The following is a 13215-nucleotide window of genomic DNA, read 5'->3' on the forward strand; positions in this document are numbered from 1 at the left end:
TGTACTTCAGCTAAAACCAGTGTAGTGATTGGGGAATTCCATACGAGAGCCTAAGCAATGTAGATAATGTTGGATTTATCTTAAAATTTCTCAGTCTTCTGGAATTGACTAACACATTATTTGACATAGCTTTGTTTATATCAATTCATAATAAGTGGTATTTTTTTATAGGATATACAAAAATCTTATTTGAGAGACACTGATGATATTGACATTTGCTATATCCTCTATTGGTAGTTATTCAGGGAATCAGTTGGTGTACATAGTTATATATAGTGATATGCGTATATGTGTATAATAATATGCATATGTATAATAAAGTGAATAAAAGGAAATCCTTGTTAATAAAACACTTTATTTTCATAGTTAATCTTGACTTTAGAAAGGCATTCAGAATACCTTTCATGATATTTTTGTGGATAAGAACTCATTAGGAAGTTACAAGTAGCTCATTGAACCACAGGTGGTATCAGTATCAACGAGGAGAAAAGGCCTCTAATGTTATGTGTTAGACTATCACACTCAGTGTTTGATACATTTATGCAAATATTTTTATCAGTTATTTGGATGTCATAGAAGGCATTCTTTTCAAAATTGTTGATGGTGCAAAATTTAGAGAGCTCTTTAGTATGTTGAAGTACAGAATTGGGATTTGAAAATTAAAATATTATAGAACACTATACTGAAATAAAAAAATATATTTAACTGAATAGGTGTAAAATGTTTCACCTAGTTGTTCCAAAAACACCTTTACGTCTATAAAATGGAATACCCTTGAGTTCATAGAAGGCTTTTCACACAAGTAGAGCTGTCTGAACATGGAATGAACTGCTTCATGACATAAAAACCTTGCCATCTCTAGAGATGTTCAGGATGTTATTGAATGATGATTCAATCAGGGATATTGTAGAAATGATACCTTTATTACATAAAAAGTTAAACTAATATTCCTTTGCTTTTCAGGTATTGGCATTCTGTCAGATAATTTTTGAAGCTTACTTTATGCAAAGTTTTAAATGCTGCATTGTATATTCAGTAATACCTGTCCTTGTGTAATTACTCTCTGAAGGGGGCTGGACAATATACAATTAAACAGATAAATGAGATAACTTTAGATCTTGATAGATCAATTAGGCAAGGCCTCACTAAAGAGCTGTTTGAGTAGTAAGACCTGAATATCAAGAAGATGAAGAGCCAATAAAGTGTATCCTGAGAATTAGAGACGTGGTGCTGGAGCAGGGAATTGGACTCCTGTGTTTTAAGGACAAAATTAATGTCTGTGTAAATAGAAATCAGGCTTCCCAGGTGGCACTAGTGGTAAAGAACCTGCCTACCAATGCAGGAGACTTAAGAGACTTGGGTTCAATGCCTGGGTAGATCACCTGGAGGAGGGCCTGGCAACCCACTCCAGTATTCTTGCCTGGAGAATCCCATGGACAAAGGAACCTTGTGGGTTACAGTCCATGGGGTTGCAAAGAGTCGGACACGACTTAGCTACTTTAGAGCTTTAGAGAGAGGTAGAAATTAATATGAGCGGTAACACTGAAGGAGTGAAATCAGGACAGTAGACAGGGATCAGATCACAAATGGCCTTGTGGGTCAATGTAAGGAACTTAGATTTTATTTTAGATAAAGGGGATGACAATTAAAAGAGAAATAGGATATTGACCTAAGGTTTATGTTTTTAATAGATCACAGTATTCAGTTTAGTTCAGGTGCTCAGTCATGTCCAACTCCTTACGACCCCATGGACTGCAGCACACCAGGCCTCCCCGTCCATCACCAACTCCCGGAGTTTACTCAAACTCATGTCCATGGAGTCCGTAATGCCATCCAACTATCTCATCCTCTGTTGGCCCCTTCTCCTCGTGCCTTCCATCTTTCCCAGCATCAGGGTCTTTTCAGATGAGTCAGTTCTTTGCATCAGGTGGCCAAAGTATTGGAGTTTCAGCTTCAATATCAGTCCTTCCAATGGACATTCAAATGGACTGATTTCCTTTAGGATGGACTGGTTAGAGCTCCTTGCAGTCCAGGGGACTCTCAAGAGTTTTCTCCAAAACCACAGTTCAAAAGCATCAATTCTTCTGCGCTCAGCTTTCTTCACAGTCCAACTCTCACATCCATACATGACTATTGGAAAAACCATAGCCTTGACTAGAAGGGCCTTTGTTGGCAATGTAATGTCTCTGCTTTTTAATATGCTGTCTAGGTTGGCCATAACTTTCCTTCCAAGGAGTAAGCATCTTTTAATTTCATGGCTTCAATCACCATCTGCAGTGATTTTGGAGCCCCCCCAAAATAAAGTCAGCCACTGTTTCCACTGTTTCCCCATCGGTTTGCCATGAAGTGATGGGACCAGATACCATGATCTTAGTTTTCTGAACGTTGAGCTTTAAGCCAGCTTTTTCACTCTTCCTCTTTCACTTTCATCAAGAGGCTCTTTAGTTCTTCTTCACTTTCTTCCATAAGGGTGGTGTCATCTGCATATCTGAGGTTATTGATATTTCTCCCGGCAATCTTGATTACAGCTTGTGCTTCATCCAGCCCAACATTTCTCATGAGGTACTCTGCATGTAAGTTAAATAAGCAGGGTGACAATATACAGCCTTGACGTACTCCTTTTCCTATTTGGAACCAGTCTGTTGTTCCATGTCCAGTTCTAACTGTTGCTTCCTGACCTGCATACAGGTTTCTCAGGAGGCAGGTCAGGTGGTCTGGTATTCCCATCTCTTTCAGAATTTTCCACAGCTTATTGTGATCCACACAAAGGCTTTGGCATGGTCAATAAAGCAGAAATAGATGTTTTTCTGGAACTCTCTTGCTTTTTCGATGATCCAGCAGATGTTGGCAATTTGATCTCTGGTTCCTCTGCCTTTTCTAAAACCAGCTTGAACATCTGGAAGTTCACAGTTCACATATTGCTAAAGCCTGGCTGGGAGAATTTTGAGCATTATTTTGCTAGCGTGTGAGATGAGTGCAATTGTGCGGTAGTTTGAGCATCCTTTGGCATTGCCTTTCTTTGGGATTGGAATGAAAACTGACCTTTTCTAGTCATGTGACCACTGCTGAGTTTTCCAAATTTTCTGACATAGTGAGTGCAGCACTTTCACGGCATCATCTTTTAGCTCAACTGGAATTCCATAACTGTATAGAAAATAGTTTTCTGATGACCTCCAGGAGAGACCTGGATGAAGAAACTAGATGGAATAAATGGGAACCATTTGGGATATATTTTGGAGGTGGAAGCAATAGGACTTATTGGTGATTTTAATGTTTCAGCAGCATGTAACCACCATTACTTCTTGAAATGCATTCAAGTGTTGCTTCTGACTTTCCTCTTGCCTGTTTGACTCTTCCTTCATCTTTTTCTCCTCTCTGATTTCTCCTTGTCTTTCCCACCTTTGAATACTGAAATGCTTCCGCACACAGTTCCCTTTTTATCCACCATTGTTTTCAAGCCTCACAGCATTAAATACTGTATGTTAGCTGATGACTCAAAATTATATCTCAAGTATAGACTGCTCTCATAACACCTGTCTACTCAACAGCTCCATTTAAATGTCTGTGTCTAAAATAGGCTCCTGATCTTCCTCCCAACTCCCAAACTGCTGCACTAGTTCAGTAAGTGGCATCTCTTCTGGTCTCTTCTTTTAGTCTTCATCCAGGCCACTTGACCAAAAAACTTGGAGTCATTCTGAATATTCTATTTTGTGTCCTCCCCCCATACCCCCCCTTATATTTAAACTAATAGCAAGTCTTGCCAATCTCTTTTTAGGGTACATGGCGAACTAACTCCCTGGCTCAAGTCACCATCCTTTCTCGCCTGGATTATTGAAATTGTCTCTCTGTTTCTTCATTTGTATCCCCTTCTCCTTTCCCCTTTGGTCTTTTCTTAATACAGACATCAGAGTTAAAATGTAAGTCAGATCACATCATTCCTATGTCTAAAGTCCTCCTTTAACATGATCTCTCAGAGGAAAAGCCAGAGAGAGCCCAAAGGTCCTGTAAGGCTTCCCTGAGGTCTCTTTCCCTCAGTCTGTAAAGGTCTGCCCGCAATGTAGGAGATCCAGGTTTGATCCCTGGGTCGGGAAGATCCCCTGGAAAAGGAATGGCAGCCCCCTCCAGTATTCTCGTCTGGGAAATCTCAGGGACAGAGGCCGGGCTACAGTCCGTGGAGTTGCAAGAGTCAGACCCGGCTTGGTGACCGAGCCACCACCAACAGCGTCCTGTGGGACTTCCCCACCCCTCTTTTTCCCTCGCTGACCTGCCTCCACAGCTCCTGGCTTCCTCTGCTTCAGCCATACTGCTCTGCTTGTTACTGCCTACACAGACCTGGCGGGACCCTGCCTTAGGGCTCTAGCACTTACTGTCTGAAATCTTACTGAAATAACACCGCTCTCAGAGAGGCTGTCCTTGGGCACCCTATCAGGAACTGCAGCCAGCATCCCCAGCTTTAGTTTTCTTCCTAGCACTTTTCACTATATTTTACTTATTTATCTTACTTTATTGGCTGCTCTACCCCCTGAATATAAGCTCCATGAGGGCAAGGATGTTTATTCATTCTGTATTTCTAGCACCTTGACAAGTCTTATGTTTATTCAAGTTCTCATATTGAGCACTTTATACCTCACGTTTTCTTGAGTTCTTAATATTTGACAGACACTGTTCTAAGTGTGTTGCATGTTTAAGAACTCTGAATTAAGTATTACCATAGTGTCTATTTTACAGATAATAACATTCGGACCCGATCTTAGGGAACTTAACCGAGATGTCAGCTTGTAGCTTTGGGATTCAAATTCAGATAGTCTAGTGTGAATGACTCCCTCTTTGCTATAATATAAAGCCTTTTTCAGTGGTGTCAGATGCTCTATAGAGATCAGATAAGTTTTCTGAAGAGGCAGCTATTTAAATGAAGTGGTTGAGAAAGAAGGCAGATCACAAGGGATAAGACCTTGAAATCTGTTTTGATGGGAAAAGTCTTTTATAGATATTAACAGTTGACTCAGAGACATTTCTGTGTATCTGAATTGCTGAGCATTTGAAGTATTGGTTGGAAACATTTAACAGCAAGTTTTTGTTTCCTGAAATGCACTTATAATTTTCTGCTATTTATTTTAAATTATCTAAATATTTAATTCAAGTAGCTTTAGGCCTTTTACTTTACCACTGATTTGTTATATTAAAAGTTAAAAAAGTTTCAATCTGTATAATTTATGCAAGTAAGAGACTTCTATGTAGGGAAAGGATTTTATTCTCCCTGTCTCTCCACCTTTCCATTGTCTGTATTCTACCTTACTTGCAAGGAATAATTTCTCTACTTTAGAAATAGAACTAACCAAATCTAGTGGCTTACAGAGATCTGTGGGAAAAAAATAATCAGCTATAACATTAAGCCTGGAGAATTTGTGGAAAGATTAGTTAAGGGAGACGATGAGAAGGTAGCAATATTGAGCAGACTTTGGGTGTTAGAAAAGTAGATCAGTATGAAACAGTGTTAAGCATATCTTCTAGGAATGTATTTACTGGCCTTTGCCCTTACAAGTAGGAAATAAGCAAAAGAGAGGAAATTTATTTAATGGTATGTGAGCATATTATTTTTTAAGTCCTTTATTAAAGTAAAAACACACTGATTTTAATTGAGAAAGGTTTCAGTACTAGAGCAGCCAATTAAATGTGCAGAAAGTTTGATGTTATCATTTTTTTATATTTTTCACATCTTTTAGATTGTATTGGGGATTCTCTGGTGGTTCAGGGGTAAAGAATCTGCCTGCAATGCAGGAGACCCACGTTTGAAATTAACTTATACATGTAATTTCATAGTTATTTATAATTACAATTAATTGTAATTAACCTAATATAATTATTAATATAAAATTCAGTTTTAAAAGATAAATTGTAAAGATTTTTAGCTTTATAAGCTAATTTAGGTTGGAACCTCTTGTGAGTTTTAAATAATTCGGTTTATGAGAACTTTCTTGTGGTCCCATTTTATCAGGCAAGATTTGCATAATTATGTCACAGTAATATCCAGTCACCAAATCTTGCTGTATTACAACCACAAAGATGTATTTCTCATTCATGTTTCATGTCCACGTTGGGTAAGCAGGGGCTCTCGTTCCCATCTTGGTCTTTCCGAGACCTAAGCTCCACCTTTCTGAGTGTGGTAGGTTGGTAGGGCAGTTGGAAGTACTGGAGAACTCTCATCGACATAACTGCTGTAGCCCTGAAATCAAACAAAGCATGTTACTTTGCTTTGCAACTCCTCAGCCAACTGAAGGAGGATGGTAGTGATGTGTAGTCCTCACCTGTTCTCCAGAAGAGAGGTGATGAACCTGGTTTTTTCCACATCTGTTGAATATTGTAATTTCCAAAATGAACCCTTAGAGTTAACTAATCAATATCTAACTAATCCTTAGAGTTGACTAATTGATTTTTCTTATGGGGAAATTGGAAAATTTCTGAAAATCAGAAAAGTTAAATGTCTTATCCAGGGCTTGTTAGTCATACTGGTATAAGGCACACTTCCTGGCTGCTAGGCCAGTGCTTTTTTACATTATAAGATGTTTAATACAAATTTCCTAGAATGTATATGTTAGATAAAGCTGGCATCGTCTGTATGCTCTTTTATATTCAGTATTTTATAAATATTCTATGATTATGCTGGTGAAGATTTTTAAAAAGAACTAAAAACTATCATTAAGTGATTGTAGAAATTTTTATCATGTTGTAACTTTGAGCAAGCAGAGTTATCACACATGATTTAGTATATGCCTCTGATAAAGACTAATCTTTCCAGTATAGAGGGAAGTAATTTACTAAAGTTGGTTAGTTTAGTGAATTATCTTGAATAGTTCCATACTGTTCTTTGCTTTAGTGTTTATCACTTACTTATCTATATGCTTCCTCTGGTATTACCATAGTGACGCTGAAAATTAATTCCTCCCGAAGTGTTTAGGATGTCACGTTGCTTTGGAAACAGTCATGGGCTCTTTTCTTTCTTCCTCTCACCTTCCCTTCCTCCCTTCCTCCCTTGATTTGCAGATCTGTTATTTTTCTTTATTTCGTAGTAAATAGAAATAGATTATCCTAATGAAGCATGTTAAAGTGAAGTTGAATTGTGTCAGATATCGTGTCATGTTTTTAATATAAACGCTGTGTTTAAAAGAAAAAAGCTCTTATGGGAGGTAGTGTAGCATATTAGATCTAAAATAACTATGTTAGCAGCTCTATTACTTAGGATTTTGCATATTATAATTTTTCAAATTAAGTACTTTATAATTTAGAAAAAGAAAAATCATTTGTTCTGATCTCTTGTATCTGTGTCATGGGAAATATAAAAATTTCTGAATTCTAGTCTTGGCACCATGAAGAAATTGGCATTCTTGTATTTTCTTCTGCTGTACCTCATAGTCATAGTAAGACAGGAAGTGAGGTGTATTGCCTTCCTATTTATGTACACAGATTTATGTATTCTGTTCATACATACATGTATGTACATACATACATGTAACCTGTTACTATGAATTTTTATAACTACATTGTACATAGCAGGTATGATGTTTGTTGCACTATTTTTTTAATTGACTTCTGTTCTTCATAATATGGGGAAAAAGAAAAGAGTATTTGAGGCTTAGACGAGAAATAAGGGGGTGGGTATCAAACCAAAATAGATTTTAATTTTTTTATTCATGTGCTAAGTAGCCTAAAAATTTTTTTAATTTCACAGTTGTGAAGAACTACAGTGAGTATAATTTTCTCTTTGATTGTGTGGCTTGAAACAAATCGTGAAATAAACTCTAATATACTTATGGCAAGTTAGGTTCTTTTTTTTGTTTTAGTTATCTATCAATAAACAGTGCCATCATGCCATCAAAAGCCTTTTTTTGAAGCATCATAGTTTAACTTATTTTTTTTAAAAAAACAAAATAGGGTATTTCAAATATAATAGCACAATATACTTTTGCAAAGTGCTTTTAAGGAGGTAAATTTTACTGTCACTGGTTTTGGAAATGAAGATATTTGACTCTGACCCTTCTACTAAAGGTGATCTTATCCTGGGTTTCTGTGTTTCTGGAAGAACAGTTTCCTGCAGGAATACCCCGTGGGCTGCCATCTCCTTCTCCAGCCTGCATGCTGAGTCACTTCAGTCGTGTCCGACTCTGTGCAGCCCTGTGGACAGCAGCCCTCCAGGCTCCTCTGTCCACAGGGTTTTCCAGGCAAGAGTACTGGAGTGGGCTGCTATTACTTGTAGATAGTTCCTTTGTTTATTGTGGTCACCAACTGTTTTTCATGGTGATGAACAGATGTATTTAGTAAACTTCATCAGCAGTTTATCTTCAGTAGGGAATTATATAGGAATGCCCTGAGTGCCTTGCATTATGGATATATTGTTAACCCGTTTTTATGATTATCACAACCATGAGTTTGACATACTCAAACTATCATAGCCCAGTTAGTATACAGTTATCCCTGCATATTGTGGGGGATTGGTTCCATGACGCCCACAGATGCCAAAATCCATGGATACTTAGCTCTCTTATATAAAATGATGTAATATTTGCATACAACTTATATATATCCTCTTGTATATTTTTACTTTAAAAATATACTTCAAGTCATTTCTAGATTACTTATAATACCTAATGCAATGTAACTGATATATAAATGTTTGTGAATAAAATGTTAATGCTATGTAAATAGTTGCTGGTGCATGGAAATTTCAAATTTTGCTTTTGGGAACTTTCTGGATTTTTACCTAAATATTGTCCATCTGATGTTGGTTGAATCCATGGACATAGGACCTGCAGGTACTGAGTGTGTGGGCCTGACCTTTCTCTAGGGATTTCTATAGCTCAGATAGTATAAGCATGGGCCTGATTTTTCTGTAGTGATTTTGTGGCCTGAGCGACTACATCACTCCTTGCTGTAGTTCTGGACAAACCAACAGAGATTTTCGTTTTTCTGTACGCAGACTATGTTCTGTTTTTTTTCTGTTTCATTACTTTATATAGGAAACTTGACTTTAGTTCTCAATTATGCACACTCTAAACCCCAGCCTCTAAGATAAAAGTGTTTGCTCCTAGTAGCCAGTGGTTGGTTGGTGTTGTTATTTAGTCACTAAGTCATGTCTGACTCTTGTGATCCCATGGACTGTAGCCCACCAGACTCCCCTGCCCATAGGATTTCCCAGGCAAGAATGCTGGAGTGGGTTGCCATTCCCTTCTTCAAGGGATCTTCCTGACCCAGGGATCGAACCAGAGTCTCCGGCACTGACAGGTGGATTCTTTACCACTGACCCACCAGGAAAGCCCAGTGGGGTTAGCTTTAATTCCTGCTGTCCACTTTGGCGCTGAGTGTTTTTGCTCTTCATTTCTGGCACCTGGATAATTCCCTTTCTTACTTCAGATATAATGATGTAGTTTAGAAATTTGTCTTTCTTTTCTTTTTCCCCATAAGATTATATCAAGCACTTCTCTAGGTTTCTAGCAAGAGGAGGAATTTCTTTATCTGTGCATCTTCACTTAAAGTCATAGGTGATTACTTTAAAGAGTTTACATAATTCAGAATGTTCCTTAAATCCTTATATTCATCTCTGTATAAACTACCTTAATGTAGGTATTCGGGTATACTTTCATGCTATACATAAATTGCATTTTCCAGTAGTTTCATACTCATAACTATATGTATAACTATTTCCAATTTATCTTATGATCTTCTTCTATCTTCATAAATTATAATATAAGCAAAGTGAGATATCTAAGTGTGTTAGAATTTAAAGTTGGAAGAGACAGAGTTCATGAAGGCATAAAACATTAAGCACATAGTTGTGAAATCATTTAATTGCTTAGGTAAGTGAAATTGGCAATGCTACCATTTTATGCAATATTTTCTGCACCTTAAATTTATTTTTTTAATATCAGAAGAGTTCTATCCAAATATGTCATCTTTCAGCATGTTTAATGTACTGCTTTGCTATATAATTTTGAATTTTACTGTTAATAACTGATTGTATCTTTGAACTCAAATGTAATATTTGCAAAAAGAGAATTAGAACACTGATTTATAAATACACTAATTAAATTGACAATTTGTTCTCTGAAATACGAAAGCAAACTTGTATTACTCAAAAGTTTCTCCACCCTATTGCGGATAGGGAACATTTCTGGAAACAGAAATATGAATAAGATTTTTCTAATGCTTTAGGAAATATGCCCTGGATCGATACTTTATATAATTTATAGAGTTTTTAAAAGTAAGACATTTCTTTTTATAGTTACTATTATCTACCTGCAATGCGGAAGACCCAGGTTTGATTCCTGGATTGGGAATATCCCTAGGAGAAGGAAATGGCAATCCACTCCAGTATTCTTGCCGAAAGAATTCCATGGAAGGAGCAGCCTGGTGAGCTACGCAGTCCATGGGGCCTCAACAGAGTCGGACACAACTGAGTGACTACACCTTAACTTTTCACATTGAGTAATCATTTCTAGAAATGTAACAAATGTTTATTTAACATAAAATGGAATGTTTTTTTGCTTTTGTGTATGAAGACAGCTTGCAGCATTTCCCTAGTTCAAGGTGAAAGCAGCTATTATTGGAATGTTCACCTGTTTGGCTTACAGGAAGAAAACAAACTAAAAAAAATATTGCAAATTATGTTAATTATATCAGTTTAAATTATTTTACATTTTTTGGTAATGCAGCCTTTGAGTGCTTTTTAAATTCTACTTTTTGTTTAGTATAAATAACTGTAAAATTAACTCTTTAATAGTAAGACTATTTTGTTTAAATATTAAGACTCATGTAATTTTGAACTCTCTCATATCTGACTAAAGTAAGCTGTACATATATAGCATTATTTTTATATTAAATTTAAAACTGCATCATCACAGAGGTAGTGTGTTCTGGGTATTGCATGGTCAACTTTCACGTTTACCCTTAAAGCACTTACTAATGGAAATATTATTTTGATTTGAAATATTATATATTAAAATCTAACGTAACAGTTGTAAAATAACTTTGAAGAAATATCAAAAAATAAAACATGTTTTGATGAAGCCTTTAAACTTTTTGAAACTACCTATATATTTTGCATTTAAATGATGGTGACTTAAGTTTTTAAAGTTATCAAATCAAATATAATATTGATATTAAATTTTAGAATTTAAGTACTAACGGAAACATCTAAAAATTGAGTACTTAGAAAAATTGAGTATGTCGGTATTTTACAGTAGTCCTTTTACAACACGACTATTTTTTAACTTCCTCAAATTAATTTTAAAGATTCTGGGAAACAACAGTGAAGAAATTAAGGCCTTATAGAAAATATTCTTAAATTTTTAAGCATTATACATATGTGGCAAGTTGGGCATAAACTTCAGAATTAAGTGGAAAAATGTTCTCTAAAGCAAGCACAGTATAATTTATATAGTCTGTTTATAGAGGAAAGAATTTTAAGTTTGTTTTTATAGGTTCTGACCTTCTAGTGTTTCCAAAATGGAAAGATATTTTTTTAAAGGACTTAAAAGGAAAAGTTGATTTTGTTTGTAGTGGTCTATTTCTAGGGACTCTAAACTCCTATCTCATTCAGCCTGTCGATAGTATATGTGAATGGATCAGCTGCCTGTAGCCTGGTCCAAATCTGAACAAAACAGGTAGCTTCAATTATCTGTTGAGTTCTTTTTAAATGTCACAGATTTAAATCTCTGGATGTCTCACATTAAAAGTACAGAAAAGAGTGGTTTCTTTACCTTTGTCTTGTTCCTTTGGCTTCTTTTTGTTGCTTTTCCACCTGCGTAGTTGGAGTCTTGCCTGTGAGAGAAAATCTTCAGTATCATCTGTAACATTTTATTCATATTTTATTTAAATCTCTGTCTTATAGTTCACAGGCTAATCTAGGTGCGGTTTTCATTTAGTTAACTTAATTGAAAGCCACATAATGAAATAAAATAAGTTAGATATAAAGCTGTTTTGCAGTTCGTATCAAGTGAGAACAAATTGCTTACCTCACACCTGGAGAATCCGGTTCTGCCTGTTAGCTGCCTGTTCTTTAGATTAAAGGAAGGTTGTTTTCACTGGAGCTAGTTGGTAACAGGAAGTCCTTGTTAAACTGTCTGCTGTAGAAAACTTGGCATAGGCTCTGAAATTCCTGTCCTATATTGTATATGAAATACATTACTCACAAAAAAGGGCGTTTATAATTAAACAAAGATTACTTTGTTTTCTAAAGGTGTGAAACCTTGCTAAATTGTTGGAATTTGGAATAAATAGGAATGAAAAGAACCTTGGGTAAAGGCTTTTTGTTCAGTTTACTTTAAAATAATTGAATTCCATCTTATTTTAGGGAATTCACTTCGCTGGTGGCTTAGCTGGTAAAGAATCCGTGTGCGATACAGGAGACCTGGGTTCAATCCCTGGGTTGGGAAGAATCCCTGGAGAAGGGAACAGTTACCAACTCCAGTATTCTGGCCTGGAGAATTCCATATACTGTGTAATCCATGGGGCCGCAAGTCAGACATGACTGAGCAACTTTCACTTAGGGAATTAAATAGTTGAATTCCATCTTACTTTCTTTGTTTTTCCCCATCTTATTTTCTTAACTCAGAAAATTACCAAATTTCAGAACTACAACAGCCAGAAAAGAGATAGTATCTTTAAACTTGCAACTTTACTTTTCTTTTTGGTATGCCTGCTATTTTTACGTTTCTTTCATAATTTTCCACATGAAAAGACTGAAATTGTACAGTGCTGTTATGCTGTTTATTATATCAAAAATTCAAAATTAAGTGTTGCCAGAGTGAAATATTTGTAGGAAAAATCAGACATGAAATTTCTCTTGCATGACTAACTTTTCTTACACTCCCTTTTTCTCTGTCTGAGGTGTTATGTTTTGAGGATGAGAGGTGGGACATTGCTATTATATCTATCAAAATATCATTTGTATTTATTCTTTGGTTTAGTAATCCCACTTCCTGAAGTCTGTTCCCACAATAAGGAATGATGCCTTCACACACTTATTCCTCACGGCCCTTTTTGTAAAAGCAAAACATTGAGAACTATCCATAAATACTACATGTAGTTCTTTAGTGGCTGAGTAAATGATGAAACATGCATATAATCAACATTTTGTTTATTAGTAAAGAATATAGCACTAAAGATGGTCTCTTTATACTGCTTCAGGGTAATTTTAGGATTTACTGTTTGGAAAAAAAGCAT

At 36.1% G+C, this 13215-nt stretch overlaps 2 protein-coding genes across 6 annotated transcripts in view; one reads left to right on the plus strand and one right to left on the minus strand.

Moving 5' to 3' along the window:
• ARL13B (ADP ribosylation factor like GTPase 13B) overlaps window positions 1-13215 on the plus strand; it is a 78676-nt gene that overhangs the window by 43396 nt on the left and 22065 nt on the right. The gene's annotated exons all lie outside the window — the stretch shown is intronic.
• STX19 (syntaxin 19) overlaps window positions 1-13215 on the minus strand; it is a 44041-nt gene that overhangs the window by 2287 nt on the left and 28539 nt on the right. The window contains exon 2 of the mRNA XM_043892645.1: window positions 11751-11811. The gene's annotated coding sequence lies outside the window, so the exon portion shown is untranslated. The remainder of the gene's footprint in view (window positions 1-11750; window positions 11812-13215) is intronic.

Source organism: Cervus elaphus, chromosome 31, assembly GCF_910594005.1.
Source record: "Cervus elaphus chromosome 31, mCerEla1.1, whole genome shotgun sequence".
NCBI lineage: Eukaryota > Metazoa > Chordata > Mammalia > Artiodactyla > Cervidae > Cervus > Cervus elaphus.